This window comes from Cryptomeria japonica, chromosome 10 (assembly GCF_030272615.1).
Source record: "Cryptomeria japonica chromosome 10, Sugi_1.0, whole genome shotgun sequence".
Classification (NCBI taxonomy): domain Eukaryota; kingdom Viridiplantae; phylum Streptophyta; class Pinopsida; order Cupressales; family Cupressaceae; genus Cryptomeria; species Cryptomeria japonica.
Window position 1 is genome coordinate 791,477,949 of NC_081414.1, and position 26,655 is coordinate 791,504,603.

Below are 26,655 nucleotides of genomic sequence, written 5' to 3' on the forward strand. Positions count from 1 at the left end.
CAGCTAGACAAGACAGAAGTTCCAGTCATGGGCGAGTTGAACAATATCCACATGCAATTGGCCGCGGGCCCGAGAGTTCAAAATTTCATAGACATATCAGTGGTGGATATTCCTGACTCATATGGGATGCTCTTGAGTAGAGATTGGTCACGAAAATTGAATGGGTATGTGTCGACTGATTTTGCACACATGTGGTTACCATGGAGAGGAGTCTCGAATCAAATCAAGATCAATAGCACCCCAAGATTGAGACTTATGATAACCGAGTATGGGGAAGACAATGAAGTCCTGTTCTTAGAATCCGATCTAGGGACATACAAACCTAAAGTAGGTGAAGTCCCGATGATACAAAACATACAAGATAAAGATGGCCAGCAAGAAGTGATAGAATCTACGGAAATTGTCATCAAAAGTGATCAAGGATCCGACCAAGAAGATGATGGAATGTTTGAAAATTTCAAGAGGTTCGTACATAGAAACATACAGCAAAGTGTGCAACTTGGTAACTTAGCATCCGTCCGAGATTTGCTTCTTCCAAATTGGTGTAGAATACACAATGCCGTCCATTCATAACTATCTTGTGCTTTATGTCAGACCGCAATAGAACAAGTATACAAAGGAGCCCCGCAGACATTGATCATGGAAGAGATTCAAGATTCAGAAGATGAAAGCTCTATGGAAGATGAAACTTTATCCGACACATCAACCGAAAGTCAGGAAGACCTAGAGACAGAAGATCAAGAAAGTGCAATATGGACATTGAGGTTCGATGGATCTAAGTCTAAACAAGGATCTGGAGCAGGCTACGAATTGATTAGCCCGACAAGAGAAACCTACCTGGCCGCTCATAGACTACAATTTCCTTGCACCAACAATGTAGCTGAATATGAATCCTTGATTCATGGGTTATTGTTAGCCATCAAAAAGAAGGCAAAAATACTGCAAGTGTATGGAAACTCAGAAATAGCTATAAGACAAATCAGGAAGCAGTATGTTTACCATGACAAAAGATTGACCAAATACAAAAATCGAGTCTGGGATCTCATTGAGAGTTTTGAAGCTTTCAACATCAATTCTATATATAGACATCAGAATCAAGTGGCCAATTCCCTTGCACAAGCCGCCAGTTCTTTGATACCATTAGCAATGGAAGGATTGAAGAAGTTCACAATTGAGTTAATATCAGTTCCTTCGGTCCCAGATAACATCACCAATTTTCAAGTTTTCGAAGACGACAAGCACATCTTGGATTTCTTAACCAACACAGATGTCTTCCTAGCCCAGATCATTGATGAGGAAGAAGTGGGAGAAGCAGAATTTGATGCCGAAGGAGTTTTTAATTTAAAGACAAACACTATTCCAAAGGGAATGGTAGAATTGGAAAGAATTTTTGATCCTGACAAACTGAAAGAAAAGAAGAACCACAGCATGGAAGAAAACAAGTGTGACATAATCAATTTAGGTGATGATACACAAGCTAAAAATGTGTTCATCGGAAAGTCCTGCACAACAACCGAAAGAAATGAGATCCTGAAAAACATGAGAGATTTCCCAAATGTAATTGCATGGAGTTATGAAGATCTTAAAACCTATGACACTGCAATTATTACTCACACAATCCCTTTGAAGCCAGGAAGCAAGCCATTTAGGCAGAGACAAAGACCGGTTAATCCTTTATTGGAACCCCTGATATATCAAGAAGTTAAGAAACTGCTCTCAGCCAAAATCATCTTCCCAGTAAGACATTCGACGTGGGTCGCCAACCTGGTACCTGTCAGAAAGAAAAATGGAGAGATTAGATTGTGTGTTGATTTCAGAAATCTCAACCGGGCTTTAGAAAAGGACAATTATCCGCTACCATCACTAGATGAAGTGTTGCAAATTGTCAACGGGTCTCAGATGATGTCTTTTCTAGATGGATATTCAGGATATAACCAAGTTCTGGTCGAGCCCGAAGATCGACTAAATATTGCTTTTACCACCAAGTGGGGAACATTTGCATACAAGAGAATGCCTTTTGGACTTATAAATGCCAGGGCCACATTCCAGAGAGCCATGGATATCGCTTTCAGGGACTTAATTGGGAAATGCATTGTTATATATATGGACGACATCATAGTTTTCTCCAGGCAAAGAGAAGATCATGTAGACGACTTAAGAAAAGTCTTCCAAAGGTGCAGAAGATATGGTGTCTCTCTCAATCCGAAGAAATGTATATTTGGGGTAACAGAAGGAAAACTTTTAGGACATGTCATTTCAGAAAGAGGAATCTCCATCGATCCTGAAAGAGTAAAGGCCATATCCACTATCAATTTGTCGGCTAGTAAGAAGGAACTCAAATCGTTTTTCGGCAAGATCAACTTTGTCAGAAAATTCATTACCGGATTTGCTGAGATAGTCAGACCTTTGAATGAGATGCTGAAGAAGGACGCAAAGATTGAATGGTCACCACAGGCCAAAAGGGCATTCGAGGAGATAAAGACGGCAATCGCAGAGGCACCAATATTGATCAGTCTTGATTACCTCAAGCCTTTCTATGTATATTCCTTCGCTTCCGACTACACTTGTGCCGCTATTCTCACCCAGAGAAGTGAAGAAAGGGATGAAAATCCAATTGCATTCATGAGTACCCTGCTGAAAGATGCAGAACTCAGATATCCCAACATTGAGAAACAAGCATACGCACTGGTAAAGGCCATTAAGAAATTTAGACATTACCTCCTAAGGGCTAAGATTTATGCAATAGTACCAGATGCAGCAGTCAAGACTCTTCTCATGCAAAATGAATTAGGAGAAAGAAGAGGCAAGTGGGTCGCCATTATCCAAGAATTTGATATTGAAATCCAGCCCATGAAACTTGTTCGAGGACAAGCTTTGGCGCAGACATTGGCAATTGATGGACCAGGATTAGTCCAGCAAATTTATGAATTAGAGGATGTCACCCCTGATGAATGGTACAAAGATATTGTGACATACCTGCTTAATCACAGATGTCCTGCTCACATGACACCCACGCAGAAAAGAGCACTACGAATGAAGTGCCAACATTATATGCTTCAAGGATCTATTCTATATCGAAGAAATCACGAAGGAATATATCTGAGGTGTGTTGGCAAAGATGAGGCTAGACAGATAATTGAACATTTCCATTCCAAGTTTGGGACCGGACATGGAGCCAACCTCGCAACAGCTCACCAGATCCTAAGGGCAGGATATTACTGGCCTACACTTTTCAAAGACACATTTAATCATATCAGGACTTGGCACACATGCCAAGTCACAGCCTTTAGAGAAAGAAATCCTGCTATGCCACTGAATCCAGTGATTGAAGCTAAACCATTTGCCAAATGGGGAATGGATTTTATTGGTGTCATCAACCCCGCATCCTCGGCACAACATAAGTATATCATCACAGCAACTGATTATTGTACCAGATGGTCGGAGGCACAAGCACTCAAAGTATGCACTACTGAAGTTGTAATCAAATTCCTAGAGGAAAACATTATCACAAGGTTTGGATGTCCTTATGCATTGGTTTGCGACAATGGCTCGGCATTCACATCATTGAAATTCTCGAATTGGGCTTTTGAATATGGGATAACCCTCAAATTTTCATCAAATTATTATCCTCAAGGTAATGGGTTAGCTGAGTCAACCAACAAGAACTTACTCAGCGTTATCAAGAAACTGCTAGAAAGAAGTCCAAGAGAATGGCATACCCAATTGAGATTTGCTCTATGGGCGGACCAAATTAGGACCAAGAACGCATTAGGAATTTCACCTTATTTTCTGGTTTATGGCCAAGACCCAGTCTTCCCCATGCAACTCAGGATCCCGACTTTGAGATTTATTCAGGAGTACATGGAAGACACTGATGCTGTTCAAGCCCGATTAACACAATTAATGAATCTGGAAGAAAAGAGAGATCAAGCATTAGAAAATTTTGCAAAACATCAAGGAGTGGTGAAAAGATGGTCCGATCGGCAAGCTAGAGTCAAAGCATTCCGGATCTCAGATCTTGTCTTATACTGGGACAAAGCACACGAGAAAAGGGGAGAACATGACAAGTTTGATAAGCTTTGGAAGGGCCCTTATCAAATTTCAGAGATTTTGGGAGAAAATGCATTTAGGTTGAAGACTTTAACTGGAGAAGACATCCCATTGCCTATCAATGGGAGGTATCTCAAACATTATTTCTAGTCTTAAGATGCCCAAGGCCTTCCCTTGTACATAGTTAGTTTAGTTTACTTTTCTTTCGTTTTGGTTTGCCTTTTGCTTTGTTTTCGTTCTTAGTTTAGGTGTTTTGTCTTAGGTTAGTTGTTTTGTCCTGAGGGGTATCCATTTGAAATTGGGTGATTTTGTTATGTAACACTCTGACTTCCCACCAGATTGTTGGTTGCATTTGGAAAATCATGAGGTCTTTTGGAACTACAAAGGGAGTTTCTTTTAATAAAGCTTTGAGTCAGGACGTATTTGCAATGAAGCAAGACTAGCTTATTGAACTCACGTATTTTTTGTCCTCCAGTTATTATATCTTTTCACACTTATAATCTCTGAGTCATTATGGTTTCCAGGCAAAGCTGTGATAGGTGAAAAATCTAAAGTCTGACTTCAGTGCCACCGCAATCCTCAAACCGTAGTGAGCTTCACTGCTCATGAGCCAAAAGAATTGACAGAACTAAAAAGCAGTATCAAAAGAAAAGATGAGAAAATGAAAAGAAAAATCAAAAGAAAGAAAATGAGCTGACAAAGAAATATCAAATTGGCTAGAGGGAATATGCGAGTAACTCCATTGGGGCTATAGACGCCTAGCTGGCAATGGAGCAATGTTCGTGAGCTTGCAACAATAACCTCGTCAGGACTATGAACGTCTGACTGGCAGCGAGGCTCTATCCAGGATGCTTTTGGAGTCTAGATAAACTACGTAGCTTATCACAGGGGAACTTGGAGATCATGATTGTCTTGTTGAGAGGAATTAACGCATTTGCACACACATGGGTAACTGTGGACTTGATACTTTGTCTCAATATGATGGTCTCTTCTTGTAAGTGTTTCTTAACTCCTAGTTTTGTTGAGGGAGGTTTTCTGAGTTTTCTTCTAGAAAGATTGATTCCCAAATGTTTTCCAACATTTCTCAGTGGTGTTGCCAAATGTTGTGACCATTTCACACATCGCCCCATTAAAATGGGGACCCCCTCTTTTTTGCTTGGTTTTGCTTGTTCTTCTCTCTGCTTTTAGGGTTTTGGGGTGAGTGAGTCAGTCGTCTGGACTAGGGTTAAGCCTTAGGGTTTCCATTTTGAAGTTTTCAAGCCGGTGTCTAGTCCAATTTTGAGAGAATTGTTGAGCTTCCTCCTGTAAGATGCAATTTTGAAATAGGGTGAATTTGTCAGGGATCAAGTGAGTCTGTCTAGGTTCAGTCGGAATTTTGGAATGCAAGTCCAAATTTTGCCTAAGTGTTGATGATGGAATTTTGAAATTTTGTCCGAGTAAATTTTTGACCAAATATTCAGAATTTTGATAAATGATCCTAGGCCTTGGAAATAGCCTAATTTTGCCTTGTGAAGTGACTAAAGCCTTAAAATCTTGATATCTTGGCCTATGGAAGACAAATCGCTCCTGTCCCTCACTGAAGGACCGGAGCTTGTTTCTCAAAATTTCACTATCCTTGCAGGACCAAGACGATTTTTAGATTGGAAGAGATCAAAGAGGGCATCTTTTGTCAATCGAATATAATTTGAAGAAATTTGCAAACAAGGAAATGTGCCAGAAGGACAAGTTTTCTCCTATCCCTCACTGAAGGACCGGAGCTCGAAATCCAAAATTGCCTTGTCCTTGAAAGATTTGAACGATTTTGCGATTTGAGAAGAACAAGGGAGGTACATTTTATCCATTGAATATAATTTGATTGCACCTCGAAGGAGAAGTGGATGTTCTATTTTGAGATTTGATAACACTTCGAGATCTGGTCTAATCTAACCCTAAGAATGACTCAATGTGGATGAGACTTGGCAAGATTCTACCAACTTCAATATTGCCATAAAATAACAACTCAATTGAAATTGATGCGATCTTCTAAGGTAACAAATGATTTTTCAATTCATCAAGGATCATAGACACTACCACAAAGGCACATATCCAAGATACAACAATGATTGAAGGTTTAAGTGATTCAAGTTTATCCAGTTGACCACGCAAGGCGTTCCTACAATCAGCAAGAAGCTAGTGGTTTGGAAAGTGAATCTTACCAAAGATCAAGCCCAACACTTTGTCCTTACAATTAAAACACTACTTTGATTGAGAATGATTCAAGAAAATGAACAACCATGAAGATAACCACAAGAATTGCAATAAAACACCATAACTTCAATATTTTATTGATCTCAAAGCCATCATGAACAACAATTGTTTGAAATTCCTTCCTCAAAGCTCAATCTTGCTACAAAGTAACTTGCTCTCTAATCTCTAATCACTAATACTGATATCTAAATCTCTAGTTACTCCTTAATGTCTAGTTACAAAATGAAAAGAAATGAGGGTATATATAGCATCCTCAATTACAATGAACGGTCCAGATCAAAAGAAGATCAATGGCCAAGATTATGACACCTAAACCCTAATTAGGGTTTATTACAAATAGCCCCCTTTTTACTGAACAATATTAAATGCATAGCCAAATATTAAATTTGGCACAAAAATCTAGGAGACATAGACCAATGACAATTAAGGTGCCATGTCATCTATAACAACCTTTCTTCTAGAATCTTATTCCCTTTCCAATGCTCCTTTTTAGCATATGCAATGAATCTGGATACGATTCCTTCGATCTCAGCAATTGGAATTTAGGGTTTTGGGTTAGTGAGTCAGTCATCTGGACTAGGGTTAAGCCTTAGGGTTTTCGTTCTGATGTTTTCAAGCCGGTGTCCAGTCCAATTTTGAGAGAATTGTTGAGCTTCCTCCTGTAAGATGCAATTTTGAAATAGGGTGAATTTGTCAGGGATCAAGTGAGTCTATCTAGGTTCAGTCGGAATTTTGGAATGCAAGTCCAAATTTTGCCTAAGTGTTGATGATGGAATTTTGAATTTCCAGTAGCTCAATCGTATTTAGGAAATGATAACTCAAAGACTTATCATGAAGTTTCCTAAATTCAATCTTTAATATAATCTATAGTTATACATTGCAAAATCTATTTCTTATTATGAAATGTTGTGTAGGTGTTACAATGGCAACCCCGAAGGCGGGAGCATCCACCAGTCATCCAGCTCTCATGAAGGAAGATCAAAAGAATGAAGAATTGGAGACCCAGATCGTGTCTAAGTGGAGCAACATTGGAGATACCAACTTGGGAAACTTCAGTATGAAGAAGTTTTGAGAGGTCCCTTACATTGGCAAGCCATCACCTCTCGCTAGGAGGATAATTGAAAGTGGCATCATTAAGGCGGCCGACTTCCCTCCAGCAGTCCAGTGCCATGAGTTGATGATCGAGTGTGCTCGCCATTATGATCCATAGTCAAGATCGATCGTGTCCAAGGAGGGAAACACTTTGGCTTACCTTTCGGAGGAAGCTATAAGTGAGGCTTTCCATCTTCCAGAGTACAGAGATATGATCTACAAAAGCATAGAAGGAGCCAGGTCCATGTACGAGGATGATCCAAATGCTTGCCTAAGCATCATTAACAAGAACTGGTTACTTAAGAGTCGTCCTCGCCTGAGCAAGATTCCGAACACACCACACAAGATCGACTTCCAGGAGGAGTACAGAGATTTGATAACACTACTCAACCGAGTTACAGGAGCCCCTCAAGCCTTCTATTTTGAGAAGTGGATGTTCTACTTCATCTAAGTGATAGTTCAGGGAAAAGGAACAATTCATTGGGCTAGGATGATTAGCCATTGCTTGGATGTACAGTTAAGGAGACTGAAGGCTACCAAGTCCTTCCACATGAGTTCATACGTCATATATGCCTTGATCGGGAGCTTTGAGTACGCAGGACTACCTCATAGAGGAGTGATTGGAAGGGGACCTGGCAAGGTCAGAGTTTGTGATTTCTATGTTCACTTGCATCATCCACCAGGAAGTAACTACAAGTTAGTTAATGATACCTTCACGATGAACATCACCAGGACGTTGCAAGGTGGGATTCACAATAGGCTATCTCAGGATGCACAAGAGCTTGTAAAGAGGTACGGTGCTTGGTTTATCCAATTCCTGAAATTTACATATATTAGAGTTCATGGATGTCCTTCACCTCCATACATCTTGCCGAGGTATCCGACAGACAGAATAGTGTTACTTGAAGTAACTAGACAGTTGGCAGCTTATGCGAAGGCATTCAGACACAGACATGGAAATGGAGTCCCTGTGCCTATCATATTAGGCAATTCAGTTGAGGTATGTCCTAATGCTCTAGCCATGGATGATGCAGAGAAGGAGTTAGCTTTATATTCATTTTCATTCTTTGCCTTGAGAGAGAGCTTTGATCCATACGGGTATATAGAGGAGACAGTCGGAAGAAAATATAAGCATGAGTTTCAGATAGAAGACTTTGTGATGAATCTCTTAGATGATCTTGAAGTGAAAAGAAAGATGCATTTCAGATTGCCTTTAGATTTCATCAGGAAATGCAAGATTTACAGAGTGGCCGACCAAGCTCAGGACAGTGGTAGACATCTCCAATCATCCTATGATCGAGAAAGCAAGTCAGTGAGGCTAGATTGGAATGAACCCAAGGTTGTGGATCTAGATGCTTTGATGGCTCCAGTCTTATCTTGTACTTGTAGATGGGTTGATGTGCAGCATCAAAAGTTGAGAGAGCAAGGCATATCTATGACTTTTACTTTAGAAGAAAGACCAGCTGAAGGTGGGGCAAGTGTAAGTGAAGGTAATCCTAATCCCAGAAATACAAGCGAAGGCAACCTTCGAAGCGTAAGTGAGGGCAATCTCCATCCAAGAGGCTCGAAGAGGAAAGAGAGACCTGAGAAAAGAGAATCTTCCAAGAAGAAGCAAGAGGCCAACCGAGATCGTTCATCCATCACATCTTCTCGACCAGAGAAGAGGACACTTGAAATAGAGGACTCTATGGAATCAATGGTACAGAACGATAAACAGGAAGAAGGACAGGCACCTCGAAGGTCACCAAGTGGATCTCTCCAAGCTAATGAGCTACATGAAGATAAGGAAGATAACAAAGTAACATCTCCTCTCAGAGAAGAAGAAACATTGCCTAAGGAGATAAAGGTTAAAGAAACAAGATCTGCCATCTCAGATTGGTTAAAGGAAAGACTAACAAGGGTGATTGTGATCAAGGACGAAGACAATGTAATTGATTTAGAGAGCCTTGTTGGGAATTCTCAGGAAGTGACAGAGAAGAGGAAGGCTACTAAGATGTCCAAGATGATCAGAGATGAGACAGGATCCAGGAAATTGCAGATAGCTACACCGACAGTGGACAAGTATGAAGGTGAGATCCTCGCAGAAGAATATGATGTAGAAACATTTGAGCTTGGTCCACTTACGGCTGAGCAAACACTAGATGAGGCCACCAATTCATTTGAAGCATTGAAAGACAAGCTTAGGGAAGAAATGGAGAAAAATAGGAAGCTGGAGAGAGAGGTCAGTGCATGGAGAAGCTACTTCAGCCATCTCAATCAGCCTTTGGGACGTTAGGATCCAGCAGTATAACCCGTACAGGCACTTCCCCTTCAATCAATTGGTGAGGCAGAGAGAGTCAGGAGTTTGGTCCAGCTTATGAGCTCTTGGATTGACAAATCTCATACTGTTGCTATGGAATTTGCAACAAGGATGATGCAGACCATTCATAGGGCTATCCAGGTTCTTGAGATCATCCACAACTTGATGATAACGGTAGCCGCATTCACTCATACTAAAGATGTTATCATTCCTGTCCTGCAAGTAATCAGACAAACATCAAGGAAGGTCCTAGTGCAAGAAAAGATAATGGATGGAGGACCTCATAGTTTACTTCAGTGGTCAACTTTACTCCAGATGAAGGAAGTTCTCTTCGAGGACATCAGTACTAGATGCAATCATGTTGAGGAGGTTATCCACCCGATCCAGGACAGAGTGTTTGAGGTACTATGTACTATTCTTGGCAGGAGGATCGAAGTTGAGACAGATGTGGATTTGCAGGAATTGGAAGAAAGGGTCAAGGTTATCTTTTGCAAAGATGCGAATATTATCACAGATGAGCAACGGGACCAGATGTTTGCTACCATGCTCCTGATTGAGAAAACCAAAGAACTTGAACCTGAATGGGATGCTGCTCTTCTCAAGGCTTTTGATCAGGTCATCCACTTGGAAGAACGAATGAGGAATCTTCCCGAGATTCCGATTGTTGAGATCGAAGTAATCGTATCCATATTCATTGCATATGCTAAAAAGGAGCATTGGAAAGGGAATAAGATTCTAGAAGAAAGGTTGTTATAGATGACATGGCACCTTAATTGTCATTGGTCTATGTCTCTTAGATTTTTGTGCCAAATTTAATATTTGGCTATGCATTTAATATTGTTCAGTAAAAAGGGGGCTATTTGTAATAAACCCTAATTAGGGTTTAGGTGTCATAATCTTGGCCATTGATCTTCTTTTGATCTGGACCGTTCATTGTAATTGAGGATGCTATATATACCCTCATTTCTTTTCATTTTGTAACTAGACATTAAGGAGTAACTAGAGATTTAGATATCAGTATTAGTGATTAGAGATTAGAGAGCAAGTTACTTTGTAGCAAGATTGAGCTTTGAGGAAGTAATTTCAAACAATTGTTGTTTATGATGGCTTTGAGATCAATAAAATATTGAAATTATGGTGTTTTATTGTAATTCTTATGGTTATCTTCATGGTTGTTCACTTTCTTGAATCATTCTCAATCAAAGTAGTGTTTTAATTTGAAAGGACGAAGTGTTGGACTTGATCGTCGGTGAGATTCACTTTCCAAACCACTAGCTTCTTGCTGATTGTAGGAACGCCTTGCGTGGTCAACTGGAGAAACTTGAATCGCTTAAACCTTCAATCGTTGTTGTATCTTGGATATGTGCCTTTGTGGTAGTGTCCATGATCCTTGATGAATTGAAAAATCATTTGTTACCTTAGAAGATCGCATCAATTTCAATTGAGTTGTTATTTTATGGCAATATTGAAGTTGGTAGAATCTTGCCAAGTCTCATCCACATTGAGTCATTCTTAGGGTTAGATTAGACCAGATCTCGTGTAAGCCCTTCTCTTTTGATCTTTTTTGAGAATTTGTTAGTTTAGGAAATTCTATTTTGGAACGTAAGGCCCCTTGATGACACAGCAATCACAACGACCACTGGTGCTTATCCACACGTAGAGACCCTACTTAAAAGAACATTGGAGTCACCTTGATTGATCCTTCTTGCGATGTCTTCAGCAATCAGAGACTTTATTCAAGAGAGGATAAGGTACCCTTGGGTATTTTATTCAGTGTATGATAGTGTACAAATTACACGTCAATAGACACACACGCTCAATTGGAGTGTAATTAAGCTCGTATCCAACCAATATACGACTAATGTAGTAGATGGCTCATTCTTTTCCTTCATGATCCTGTTGCGCCAAAAGTGCCCCCAGTGTTGTCATTGTTGCTGATATATAGAGTAACAATAGTTTTCCCTAAATTGGTGGCATAAGCACTAGTGGATTCAAGAGATAGTCTTTAAAAAGTTGAAAAGCTAGTTGGCATTTGTCATCCCACTTAAACTTGATGTTCTTGTGAAGCAAATGTTGAAATGGATGACACTTATCTGCAAGTTGTGCTATGAATTTAGCAGAGCGACTAGAGCTTTCCTTGCAATGATCGGAGTTGACTGATATTCTTAGGAGGAGGCATCTCTAAAATTGCCCTGACTTTTGCTGGATCTACCTCAATACTTTGTTGTAAGACGATGTATCCTAGGAATTTCTGAGAGGTCACTCCAAAGACACATTTCTTAAGATTCAATTTGACCTTATATTTCTCCAAACAATCAAAAACCACTGCTAGGATATCCAAATGCTCTTCCTTTGTAATTGATTTTCCCAAAAAATCATCTACATAATACTCCATGGTAACTGTTGTCATTTTATGACACCCTTGGTCCATCAGTGAGAACCAATCAGAGATATGTTCCATGGACCAACGCGGCCCCAGTTGATCAAGAAGAGAAGAATCATGAAGTGTGAAGTGTTGCCTTGTCCAGAGGAAGTTCCTCCCTTGGCCTTTTCTTCTTCCCTGGAACTCTGGAACCCAGAGGTTCCGTAGTTCTTTGCCTTAGCCGCTTTCTTTCCTTCTCCGGAACTCCGAAACCCTGAGGTTCTAAGGTTCCCTTCCTTCCCTTAGCTTTTCTCCAATTCTGCGGAACTCCGGAACCCCGAGGTTCCTTGTCCCTATTCTCCTTCCCTCTTTGGAACTCCGGAACCCCAAGGTTCCGAAGTTCCCCTTCTCTCTTTATCCCTTTCCCTTTCTTCTTCGGAACTCTGGAACCCCTAGGTTTCGAAGTTCCTTTGTGCAGTTCCCTTCCCTTGCCTTTCCCGAAACCTCGAGGTTCCGAAGTTCCCTCCCCCTTCTTCCTTCTCCCCGGAACTCCGGAACCCCGAGGTTCCGAAGTTCCTTCCCCTTTTGCCTTCTCTCTCTAGTTCCTTTGGAACTCCGAAACCCCGAGGTTCCGAAGGCAATTTCCTTCCCTTCTTCTCTCTATCTCGGAACCCCGAGGTTCTGAAGTTCCTTGCTCCTTCCCCTATCTTCCTCACTTCGGGAGTCCAAACTTCCGAAGTCCTCGGACTTCCTTCCAACTGGTGACACTTCCGGATGGCATGATCGACACTCAAGGCTTTTAATGCTCCGACAGTTTTGGTGACTTGTGCACTTTCTTTTGTGGAGCCACAAGGGTGCATTAGGTGTTTTTGGCAGGATTTCCATCAAGGAGGTACGGGGCCATACTTGGTGACTTTTGTCATGTCTGACTTTGGAAGGTTAGTCAGTCCACCTTCCTCAGAGTTGCCTTTGGTGGTATAGCTAGGTTGCTTGCATGTACAAGCCAAGTGCATGCACTTCCTTGCACTTCCAGATTGACATGCAGGGGTCATGATCACCATTGTAACCCGTTTTTTTATATAAGGTTGTTAAGCCTCATTGTAAAGGGTTCTCTCCCTGCTGCCTTGAGCTTTCCTATGCTCTTTCTCTTCTCTTGAAGACTTGTAACTATTTTTGCATTTCTACAACTGTAAGATTGGGTTTTGGCCTTATGATTTATTAAAAAATCACCATTCTTGCCTCCTTCTAATCTATGTATGTTGTGTATGCTTTTCTTACCTTCATCATAGGTGTATGTCTTGTGGATTTTCTCTCCATATATGTTGTGTTAACTTGTTTTCTGAGTGTGACTTGTGGGAATCCTTCTCCCCTCTTGAAACTTAGAAAACTCTAACCTCCATATATGCGTTTGGGTCACTTATGCAATTGAAGTTGTGCATCTCTTGGGTTTTTTAGTTGGTTCCTTGTGCCATTTCGGTAGGGAGAGAAACAATCTCTTATCTTGGTGCACCACCTCCTTTCATTTCAAGCATTCTCTCTTCCCTTTACCTCTGCAAATTGTTAGGATAGGCTTAAGGGTTAGTTTTGAAGTGTTGAGTTTGTTCAACACTTGTACTTGGATTGAGAAGGAGTCGGCCTTCTTCGGAGATTCAACCCCCTTGCACAAGGTCCCACACTTCGGGGTTGTTTCCATGTTTCACAAGGTTACTGAGTTGATAGCTCAGCAAGGGTGCAAGCTTTTGTGATAACAGTAACATGCACGATGTCATGAAAATTTATTGTCATAGCTCTCCGGTATGTGGCACTTGTGTTTTTCAATCCAAAGAGCATGACTTTCCAACAAAAGGTACCCCACAGGCATGTGAATGTTGTCTTGTGTTGATCTTCAGGTGCTATCTTAATCTAATTGTATCCGGGGAATCCATCCATAAGTGATAACTTTGCATGGCCTGCTGTGAGATCGACGATCAAATCGATGTTCGTGTTGTGACCTATTTCACACATCGCCCCATTGCAAATGGGGACCCCGAGTAGTTTGCTTTTTATGGTAGACCACATCCTTAAAAGAAGATATCAACAATCATCATAAACTAGGATCCCACCACTTTCAAAAGATGGGGTGAAATGGAAGAAGATATGTACAAGATGCTTTACAAAGAATTAAAAGAACAACCTGATCAAGACCATATCACAATACTAGTAGAAAACTATGGAAAAGGCTTCAAGTTTCTACAAAAGATGGGATATGATGGAAAAGGTCCTGTTGGCCTGCAAAAGAAAGGTATTGTGGAACCATTACAACCGGAATTAGTACCCAAAACACAATGGACAAAAGGACTTGGTTTTGCACCATTAAGATTATGTGGTCTTGATTCTCAAGCAACATTGCAAATCACCCATCCCAATTCCACTAATGAACAACAAAAAGAAAGACGCTATTCTACAAATTCAAATGAATGGTAATGGGGTTCTGACAAATCATCCAGTAATTATGAGCTAGCAAAAAATTTTAGAGAACTTGGTGAACCCATCGAAGAAGAAAAATTTAGAGAACTATTCAAAGTTGGTCAAGCATCATCAAATTCTACATCTCAAGATAAGATAGATAGTGGTGAAGCATGGATAAAGACCTTTTGTGATCTTGAACCCTATATGTCTTGAGGCTCTAGGCGAAAACTACAAAAAGTGAGAACTCCCATTGTTGAGTGTCCTTGTAGTGATGTTGATTTAGATTCTCTTACGATCGAGATTGATGAGGAGAGTACTAGTCATGACCCCGATGAGTTCATTGACATACCTGACGATTCTTGTGTGTTTACCCTTACACCTACCGACTTTGAACATACTGATGGCCTTCCCCTCATTCACCATCAACTTATTGATTGGGACCAATAAGGACCTCCACAACTTGATACATTCCAAAATGATGAGGCCTTCATTAATTACCTTGGTATAAGAGATGATCTCCCTCTTGGGGACCATAATAGAGGATACACCATTGAACTCAATAGTATGGCATACTTTGGAGAGGGTGCCAAACCTTTCAGTTGCAAAAATATTAAAATAAAAACAAGTAATGGGTCTTTTAGTGAAAATTGCACTGTGGTGCTTTTTGACCCCCCCAAAATAAAAAGGATGCATTTGGTGGTGAAAACCTCTCTGAGGTGCCAGAGGATGGAAGGTTTGACACCCTCCCCATGACATCATATCAGGAAAAGTCATCTATGTTGATTGAAGAGACCATAAAAAACATTGGGACAGAAGGAGTACCACATTACACCTTCCTCGCACAATCATTGACAGAAATTGAAGGGCCAAAGTTCACAAAGTTTTTCACAGAGAGATAAATTTTGCATGGTCGTACGTAGATATGCCCGATTTAGATCCTAATTTGGTTATGCATCACTTGACAGTTACTCCAGGCGCCAAACCAGTCAAACAAAAATTGCATAAGATGCATCCACAAGTGGCATTACTAGTGAAAGTTGAGCTTGAAAAGTTGTTGGATGTTGGCTTCATTAGGCCAATCAACTATCCCAAATGGATTTCCAATCTTGTACTTGTTAGCAAACCAGATGGCAACATAAGGATATGTACTGATTTCAAAGACACAAACAAGGCTTGTTCCAAGGATGACTTCCCATTACCAAACATCGATTTGATCGTCCATCTCACAACAAGCCATGCAAAGTTATCACTTATGGATAGATTCTCCAGATACAATCAGATTTAGATAGCACCTAAAGATCAACACAAGACAACATTCACATGTCCGTGGGATATCTTTTGTTGGAACGTCATGCCCTTTGGATTGAAAAACACAGGTGCCACATATAAGAGAGCTATGACAACAATTTTTCATGATATCATGCATGTTACCATGGAGGACTATGTAGATGATCTTTTGGGAGAATCAGTTACAAGGGAAGAGAATTAGGATGTCCTAGCAGTGGTCTTTGATCGCTTGGAGAAATATAAAGTCAAATTGAATCCCAAGAAATGTGTCTTTGGAGTCACTTCTGAGAAACTCCTAGGATACATTGTGTCACAATGAGGTATTGAGGTAGATCCATAAAAATTCAGGGCAATTTTAGAGATGCCTCCTATGAATATCAATCAACTTAGATCCTTGCTAGGAAAACTCCAGTCAATTCATAGATTCATGGCATAGTTCACAAATAAGTGTGTCCCATTTCAACATTTTCTTCACAAGAACATCAAGTTTAAGTGGGATGACAAATGCCAACAAGCTTTTCAACTACTTAAAGACTCTCTTGAATCCACCAGTGCTTATGCCACCAATTCAAGGAAAACCATTGTTACTCTGCATATCAGCAACAATGACAGCACTGGGGGCACTTTTGGCACAACAAGATCATGAAGGAAAAGAACGAGCCATCTACTACATCAGTCGTACATTGGTTGGATATGAGCTTAATTATACTCCAATTAAGCATGCGTGTCTTGTCGTACTTTTTGCTTCACAAAAATTGTGTCATTACATGTTAATTCACAAAACAAAGCTTTAGCAAGAATTGATCCATTGAAGTATCTACTCAACAAAGCAGCTCTCACAAGTAGGTTGGCTAAGTGGGTCATGATGTTAAGCGAATTTGACATTGAATATGTTGACCGAAAGGCAATAAAAGGACAAGTCATTGCAAACCAAGTCATAGATGCACCAATGATTGACGATTCTCCTCTTGTATCAGAATTTCTGGATGAATCCATCTTCACAGTGACCAAATCCAGATTATGGCAACTATATTTTGATGGATCATTTACTCAACATGGAGCAAGAGCAGGCATACTCTTCATCACACCTCAAGGGGATTCTATTAAGAAATCATATCAGCTATCCTTCCCTTGCATGAACAATATTGCAGAATATGAGGCATTGACAACAGCTCTACGGATTGCAGTTCAGTGGAAGATTCAAGAGCTTCATGTTGTATCAGTTAATCTTATTTTCTTTGAGCCAATGCTACAGGTTGCATTGTCTCAAAGAGGGGCAAAATGTAGACACATAAAATTGTCCTAGCCTAATTATTTTATCCTCAGCCTTCTATTAATTAAATAGATTTTTATTTATTTAATTAATTCACTAATCCTCTTCTAGACCTTCCCTATTTAAATAAATATTTTTATTTATTTAAATTATCTGGCAAAGGCCTGACTTTGCACGGCTTGTACGATGACTCCCACAACGATATTTTGACAAAGCATTATTTCTTTGCTATTTGGTTGCTGTTACAGAGCTTTTGCAGGTGGCTCCATAACATTTTGAGTACACATTCCTGTATAATCTTAAGCATTTTTGCTTTTAGTGTTTCTCCAGGTTTTGAGGACAGAATTTTGGGGTTGAGTTTACTTTTTCTTTTGGTCTTTATTTTTACTTGACAAAAAGAATGCAGGATGTGGGGACAGCCTAAATGGTTGAGGGAAAAATTGGTGTGAAAAAGGAGGGAGTCTCTAAATTTTTTAGTTTGATTGCAGGGATGGGAGTGGGAAGTTTCATACTGTCCTCAAGTTCCTAAAATGTCCCAAACAGGGGAATGTGTCAATAGCCTTAGGGACATGTCCCTGGAGAAGCTGCAATTTTATTAAAATACATATTGGACAATGATTTAACTCTAAAGCTGCAATGAGAATGTTTACCTCTTAAGAGCAGCATTTAAGTCTGGATCCTCCTTGTAATTGAACGCATCATCAAAACCTAGCCTGTTTTTCAGTAAGTCCACCTGCATGACACAAAGAGATATAAAATCCGTATAATTATGAATGCAATTCATATCTGAATACATTTTAAGTCAATCATTCATTTCTTGGGCTAACATAATTGATCATGATTTCAGGTTAGTGAGAGTTAAGGATAAATTGCAATGGGATGCTTATTGAGCACTCACATTCATAGTGTGCTCTGGGAGGTACACAAGGATCTAACTCTTCTATCCCTCATAGTTTGGGTGACCTATGTCATACTCCATTGTAAAGCCTACTTGTCCACCTATGTATGCTCTGCAGTTAGCAGGCCTTACTACTTGGGCATCAATATCTATAAATATTGCTGTACTCTTCCATTCAGTAATCTATTAAATGAAATTGTGCATATTTGAAATTCTGGTTCCTACCATGCCATATGAAATGATATAGCTTTTCAATTTCAAATGATAGAAGACAGAAACTGAAAACATGGAAGAGACAAAAACCAACAAGAAGTAGCTCAATGTCACCTTTTCTTTGCTTCCAGCACTCCCAACAACATAACAACCATGCAACTTGGCAAATTGGCCAACAAGCTGACCAACTGCTCCAGCAGCTGCAGAGATATAGACTGTTTCCCCTGGTTTAGGGGAGCTCACCTTAAAAAAACCAATATAAGCTGTGTGTCCAGGCAGTCCTGCAACCCATCTGGCATTAGAAAAGAATAATGGTTCTTAATTGTCTGCATAAAAGGAAAATGAGACTTTTACCCTCAGAATAAGTTATCCATTTATTCAAGGGTTTCATTAAATCAAAAGAAGCCTACAGATATTTCTAGTTCAGACAATGCATGACCAGAGCTGGCAGTTTTCATGTACCAAATTTTTAAAGATCATCGTAAATTGTCACTCAAAAAGAATACAATTTGCATCATTGATATCAAAGCATGCAATATCTCAGTAATAACAAGACACAATTGCTCACGCCTGATATAGTTTATGTATTCGTCTAGGAGGGAAAGCTCCTCTTATCTTAGAAATTAAAAGCATTTATAGATAATTAGAGACATGAAGCTGACTACTGGTATCATTTTACACAACTGATTTATTTTAATCATGTCTAAGATTGCTATTATTATTAAAGGCACTCACTGTTTTCTTCAATTTTTTTTTATTGCTTTTTCAGGATTCAGGATAACGTGTCCATAATAAAAGAAGCCTGGAGGTAATAACAGGTATTTCTAGTTCACACGAAGCATGACCAGAGCTGACAGTTTTCATGAACCAAATTTTTAAAGACCATTGTAAACTGTCGCTCAAAAATATTTCAGTTTGAATCATTGATATCAGAGCATGCAATATCTCAGTAATAACAAGACACCATTTCTCATGCCTGATATAATTTATATATTCAACCATGAGGAAAACCGAAAAGCTCCTCTTATCTTAGAAATTAAAAGCATAGATAGATATTTATGGGCATGAAACTGAGTACTGCTACCATTTTACACTCAACTAATTTATTTTAATCATGTATTAGATAGCTATTAAAGCCACAAATGCTTTTTACTAAATTTCTTAATCATCCTGTCACTTCTTTCTTCAAGTTTTTTAATTCATATTTCAGGATTCAGCATAACATGTCACTACTTTCTTCAAGTTTTTTAATTCTCAAAAACGATGCATAGTTCAAAAACATTACTCACAGTACATGAATGACAACTTATATACATATGAATGGTATAACTTATACACTAGGGCAATACAAGGACACAGAAATGTGCTGCTGAGTTTACGAAAAGGATTTATTATCGCACACAATGGTATACATAGACTAAGGAAAACATAAAATTTTGTCAACAGAAGCAGCCATGAAACACATTCCTTATGACATTGCATTTGATTCATGATATCTATTCTACAACACAATTCACTTAAAAGAAAGTCATCCTATTCATAGAAGTAAAATTATACATGTTAGTATACACTATTAAATGCATTCTAGGATTATCGATAGAGAAACTATGGACCACAAAGCTATTTACGCAATGTTAGGAAAGCTTCTTTCTAGAATATATATAATGGTAATAATGAAATAATCATGGACCAAAAAACCAAGTTCAGACATGTCATTTACGGAATGCAATCTAATACAGAAAGATTTTGAAAAATGGCAAATGCCTATTATGCCATACCTAAAGCCCCTATATAGTAGGAAATAGGCACATCTGTATGTAGGATCTTTCGCATGCCCCTGCCCTCTGGTATTATACTGTATTCTTCCCATCCAGTAAAGCCAGCTACCAAATCCCCCTGTTTGAATTCTGGATGATTTGATATTACAACCTTGGAGATTCCATGGCCATTGATAACCTGCACATGTTCTCAAAGTTCTCAGTATTGGAAAAGAATCCTATGAGTGTTTCATCTTTGATTATTTGCCTTGTACCAAACAAGAGAAAGGAAAATATACCATTCTACATTGCAGCAAGGGGTTAAAAACATTGGTCCCCAAAGATGTGTCCCAGGGGGTTTTCAAACATTTCCTGAAAGTAGCACATTTCAAGGATCGGGGGACAGGGATAGAACATTATCATCCTGTCTCCATTTTTTCTCAGAATTTGGGGATGTCCAAAGGACACTCTTTCCCTATGGGGTATGTCTCCGAGGAATGTCCCATATAGGGGGACATGAAAGCATACTGATTCCTGTGGACGTCTTGACATCCCTTACAAAAATGCTCTGAAAAAAATAAATTTAAACATGAAAAAAAGTTCTGATCTAAATGCTGCAGTTTCTTATTTCTGCCATTTCATCATTTTAAATTTCTGATACAGCTCCCCAAACAAACTTTTTCTGCTCTTTGAATGGTGCTCCTGCTGTTCTAGTGCAGAAGAGACCTTCTTATGCATTCAGAAGACTGAAACAACTGAATATTTTCTGCTATATGCTTCTGTACCTGCCTTTATTCTGCTGTTGCCTACTGCAAAGGGTGAATGAATATGAAATAACAATTATTTTACCTTTTATATATAGCATATTTTCTCATGATCTGATCAGGTCAGCCATAGTTCTACCCATAGTTGAAAAATTCGGACTTCACAATAACTCGGCAGGCCCAAAAATTTTAAAAACTTGGGACTCGACAAAAACTTGGCAATTTTAACAAACATTTTAAAATACATAATTTTAACAAACATTTTAAAATACCTATTTTTTTTAAAAAAGAATCTTATAAAACACACATATTACTAAATTTGTTGAGCATATTACTAATTTCCATCATATATATTAGAGCTTAATACATATCATAGTCCAAAAAACAAGTTCAACCTCTAAATGAGTTACAATGCCACTTCCACTAGCCATATCATATGTAGAAGTTGCCCCATCTAAAGATATTTTTAGCAGGTTGTGTAATAATAACGTCTATGTAAGCACACTCAAAGAGTCATATCCCAATTCCTCCTCACCCCCTCATTGTAATCAAGTTTCTTATTTGATGGATCCAATAACAAATGGGGATTTGGGAGTGGAGACCTATTGGTGTGGTTTTTATGCACGCTCAACTCAAAATAAAATACCCACAAATATCCTATTCTCTCTTGATCAAAATCTTCTATGTGCTAAACAGCTGAACTATGTGATCACAAAGATGACTCCAAGCTTCCCAATTCATATAGATGGTCTTAGATGGTTCATTGTGATTTGCTAGTAATCTCAAGGGGGACTTACATAATTGTTCGAGGAGCTGACCAATCTAAAGATTCTGCTGATTCCTAACTTTTTTCTTTTGGAATGATTTTGCAATAAGCTCTTTACAATCATACTTCTATTGAGATTTGGAAAAAACAAGCAAAAGAATGATGGTTGAGGAAGATAATTCTAACCCTAAGCTAATCCTATGAACTTGGGAGACAAAAATTGCAAAAGTGGAATTTAAACGAATTATTGTTTCGCCAAATTCAACAACTACACAAGAATGGTGCTATCTACTAGGGAATTCAAATGATTTTCATATCACTGATATTCCCCAACATATAGAAAAATGAATATAGCAATAGAAGTTAATTTTTCATTTACTAGTTCAAGCTAGCTTTGCAAAATAATTGAAAATCATCCAATTATAAACAATATGAGCACGTCAACTCCACATTAAGCAATTTTTATCAAATCCTTCATTCAATCTACCAACTTGAAAATGAAATTTATTCTAATGAGAGCTGAGAAACCATGCTAACTTGCAAAAGTGGACAAAGATTCACCAACAATTGAACAATGAACCATGTCTATTGCTTAAGAAATATCACTACAACAATTTCTTCGAAATCTCTCATATCCCAAATGAGAAAAGGAGGGTTTATATAGATACCCTATTACAAAGCAATGGCCCATATTGATCCAAGATCAAGGGCCAAGATTGAAACCCTAAACCCTAATTAAGGCAGGCTACAATAGTTACCCAAAATGGACCAATGAGAAATAAACAACTATTAAATCCATCTTTCTTCTAGAGGTGGGTGTCCCTTATCCTCTTCCTTGGCAGCAAATTCAATGAAACTAGTCATTATTGGCCCTAGCTCTTCCATTGGGACACTTGGCAGAATGTCAATCTTGTACTCCATCAAGTCCATCCCATCTGTGACATGTAGCAAAAGTGGCTATCCAATCAATTTCTACTTTTTGAAAACCATCCTCAATGGACATAAACGAGGATGCTGTGCTGAAATGATATTTCTGGATTGAATTTGCGGAAGTGAAGAAGTTGCTTTGAACTTTGGCTTTTAGGTTCTCTACATCCATGTACTTGTCTCGAACTATTTCCTACTCAAGCACATCAGAGACTATGACGAAGACCTTGTCTTGGATTGCTTTGATTGTTTCTTCTATTTTGGCACCATCAATCCTCATCTTTTCAGAGGAATATTTATGGATTAAGGAACATTTCTTTGCCTTCTTTTCTTGAAGTCTTTGAGGTCCACACGGCCAAGGTTGGTATCTCCAACCTTCTTCCACTTTGTCATGATCTTGGATTCCGGTTGTGGTCCTTTGTTACTGAACTTCATTTGCACCTTTCTGGAAATCCCTGCTTGAGTTGACATCTACCACTTGAAAATCCTGAAAAATTTTAAGTTAAAAACAATAAGGGGATTTGATGTTAATTTCCAGCCTAGAGTGCAAAGTTTGAAGGAATTTTCAAAGGATAATTCTTATTTAACTTATGAAATTCTAGGAATTAGACTTCGTAAAATTTTGGAAATTGAAGCGTTTGCCCTTAAAAAGCATAAAAAAGCGAGATGATGATAAAATTTGAAGAATTTGAAATGAAATTTCTCGTGCACTTCTTGAAGATTAGAAATTCCGATTGAAAATCTGAAAGAAATTTGGAATTCCGAATGAAAATCTGCCCTCAATCCTTAGTAAACCTGAGAATTTTGATAAAATTCCCTGAATTGCTTAAGGAATCACTTTCAAATTTGCCTCCAAGTGTGGAAAATGGCTTTAAAATTCTCTTGGAAGTTGTCCTGTACCTGCAATTTACTTCAAATTTTGCTTTGAAGTTTGAAAGAAAATTATTTCCTGAGCCGCAACTTTCAACTTTGAGAAGTGATTTGTGAATGAATTGCCAACGCTCGTGTTTATAGAAAGGTTGAATGAATCTGATCTTGTTTTGAGCATCAAGTCAAACCTCCTTTTTCCTTTTTTGCTTTCATGATCTTAGTGGCGATCTCTCGTGTTTTTTTCTCTAGAACCTTCTCTTTGTGGCAACTTTTGACTTCTTTCAACACTTCCACACTCAGCCAAATGTATATAGTTTTGAATTTTTCACATAGCCAAATTTTCAAGAGCTTTGAATTTTTTTTCAACACTTAGGCAAATTTTACCTCATCTCCCTTGGGCGGCCTTAGTTGGCAATCAAGGAGTTTCTTCCTTAGGCATTGGATGATCTTCATGTTTGAACAAGAATTTTTCACCTAGGCAAGGTGGGGCAGACTTCATGTTTGGTTGAGAAATCCTCGTACACCTAGGGCAGACTTGGTGTCATCTCAAGGAATTCCTCATGCATGGCAAACTTGGCACTTGCTTGGGAAGTTTCCTTCATGGCTTGACGGCGGACTTGCTGTTGAGATAGGAAATTTCATTACTAGGGAAGGGCAGACATAATGTTAAGATAGGAAATTTCCACTCTTGGAGGGTGAACTTCACACTTGATTTTAAGTTTTTTGCTTTAATCCACCAATACTTAGCCAAAATTTTCGATTTTTTCTCCAAGGTGATCAATTTCTTATCCTCTCCTTGGGCGGACTTCATGCTTGGTTGAGGAATTTCCATCATGTTGGAGCGAACTTCATATGAGATCAAGGAAAATCCTCAATACTTAGCCATTTTCTTGAATTCCTCCTTGGGCAGACTTCATGTGAAAAAAGGAAAATTCTCATTCTTGGAGCGGACTTCAGTGCCATCAAGAATTTTCACCAAGCATGGGCGAACTTCAATGCCATCAAGGATTTTCACCAAGCATAGGCGGACTTCAGTGCCATTAGGAATTTTCACCAAGCATGGGTGGACTTCAGTGCCATTAGGAATTTTCACCAAGCATGGGTGGACTTCGGTGCCATCAAGAATTACCAAGCATGGATGGACTTCTCTTGGAATCAAGAAATTTTTCCATGGATAGACGGTCTTGATGATTAAACAAGGGATACCTTGATCCAAGCTGTAGACTTAGCCATTTTCTTATGATCTTCAATTAGCTTTTTGGAAATTATCCTCTGGATTCGAAGATGGTTCTCTCTTGGCTCGACATTTTTCCTGACTTGATGACCACCCATGACCCCGAAAAAAGAAAAAAAGCAACTTTCTATTTTTAGAAAAAAGCAAAACAAAAAATCAAGTTCCCGGATTGGCCTCAAAATGCCAAAAACAGAACTTTCTAAATTTAGAAAAAGCAAAAAACTGCAAATTTCCTAAAAATAGGAAGTTGTTAGAATTGATCCTGAAAAATTGTGATTTTACTCCTTCAAACTATCTAAGCACATCCGTAGCATCAGAACACCCTTTTGACCACTCTTTCTCCTTATTGATTTTGATGACTCCAAATTTTGAAAAACTTGACTCATTTGCAAAGGGCGAGAGATTGGAGACAAAACCCTAAGACACCAAAACACTACTCTTAAAAGCGAAAAGAAGGGGGTCCCCATTAGCAGTGGGGCGATGTGTGATTACGTCACAACATGACCCCAATGGGGTTGAGGGGTAGTGCTCCTCATGTGGGTCTGGGGGCATTGCCTCCAACGGGGTTAAGGGGTAGTGCCCCTTGTGGGCAGCACCCCTCACCACCAAACCCAAATTAAGGGATTTGAAACATTCATCACCAATGAAAATTATGTTTTTTTAATTGCAAGCAAGAAAAACCAAGCTATATAAATTTAGACAAGATTTTCAAGGAAAATTCAAGAATTTTTGAATTTACTAATGAGTTTTTCAAGGAAAAATTGCCACAAGTTTTATGAAAACTCGTCAGCAAGTAGCTCACCTAGCAAATTGACTTGTGAGTACTCGGCGCATTTTGCAAATATAGTTCTACTCTTTTATAGCTAGGTTGGCCCTTTGAAAACATTTCTTTTTTTTTACATTTAAAAATTCACAACAATGTAATGAAAATATGTATCAAACTCATTTTTTTATCTATGATGTGTGCTTAACTCTAATTTTGATATGTATATGAAAGAAATCAGTAATATGCATGTTTTTGAAGAATATTTTATAGAAATATGGTAGAAAAAAAATTATATATATATATATATATATAGCCATCCCCCAATTGTCCCCAGACTTTTGAAAATAATTCAAGGTCCTTGACAACCCACCCCTCTATTAGGTTCCTAGGGATATGATATCATAATGTATGTAGGTGCATGGAGATGCCAACATGTGGCACACATCCTTTAAGTTAGTTAAATCGGCTCATGTGGATAACTTGTGTAAGTTATATCAGGTGATGAGTAGGCCTTCATTGGGATTAACCCTCCATTATATTATTAGGTCTATATAGAGGAGGTAATTATCATTGTCAAGCTATGTGCTGTATATGATTTTGTGCTTGAGATCTCTTGGAGATATATTATGAATTGACTTCTTAGATAAAGAGTATTGTATGGTGTTAAACTACCTCAAAGGTTTATTCTACTTTTGCTTATATTGGATATTAGGGCATATTGGCCCATATCTTGTGTTGTGTGAGATTTATCTTCTACATTGAACTATTACAATTATTATATGTGTGGATCTTATCAAGTGATATATCATATTAGAGATATGAGTTAGGCAAAGGTGAGGACAAAACCCTAATGTTTTGAGATTTGCTTATATCTTTCAAATGGCTGCAATTTTTTCTACAATTTTTTTCACTAAAATTTGAGGATCATCTAAGGAAGCTACAACCCAAAAATCAGGTTTAGAGTATCAATATTAAGAGTTATTGCATTTTTATGATTTTTCATATCTTCACTTTCTAAGCTGCAAATCAAGGAATTTTCTTATATTTTACAAATTTGGGAAGTTTGGCAAAATTTCTTGCATTTTTATATTTGTTTTTAATTCTAAGCCAAAAATTCATGACTTGATTAAATCAAAGTTGGGTATATAGAGGAAATTAAAAAACCCTAGTTTCAATGGGGATTCTTGAGTTTGATGGAAGTGGAGAGGCATTAGAATGGTGGCAAAAATATAAAAGAGCTCATGGTAAAAGTGAAATAATAAAGAATCAATTATCCTTGAGCAAAAGCAGCGAACATCACCATTGGATAGTCACGAGTAAAGAGGCACGATAACAAGATTAGACTAATAATGATTACTATTTGAAGATAGACAATTATGTGTTGGGGAAGGGCATAAAGTAC

The 26,655-nt window shown here is 38.6% G+C and overlaps 1 pseudogene; it reads right to left on the reverse strand.

Moving 5' to 3' along the window:
• The window catches only part of LOC131039226 (2-alkenal reductase (NADP(+)-dependent)-like), a 79,001-nt pseudogene that overhangs the window by 39,716 nt on the left and 12,630 nt on the right, over window positions 1-26,655 (reverse strand).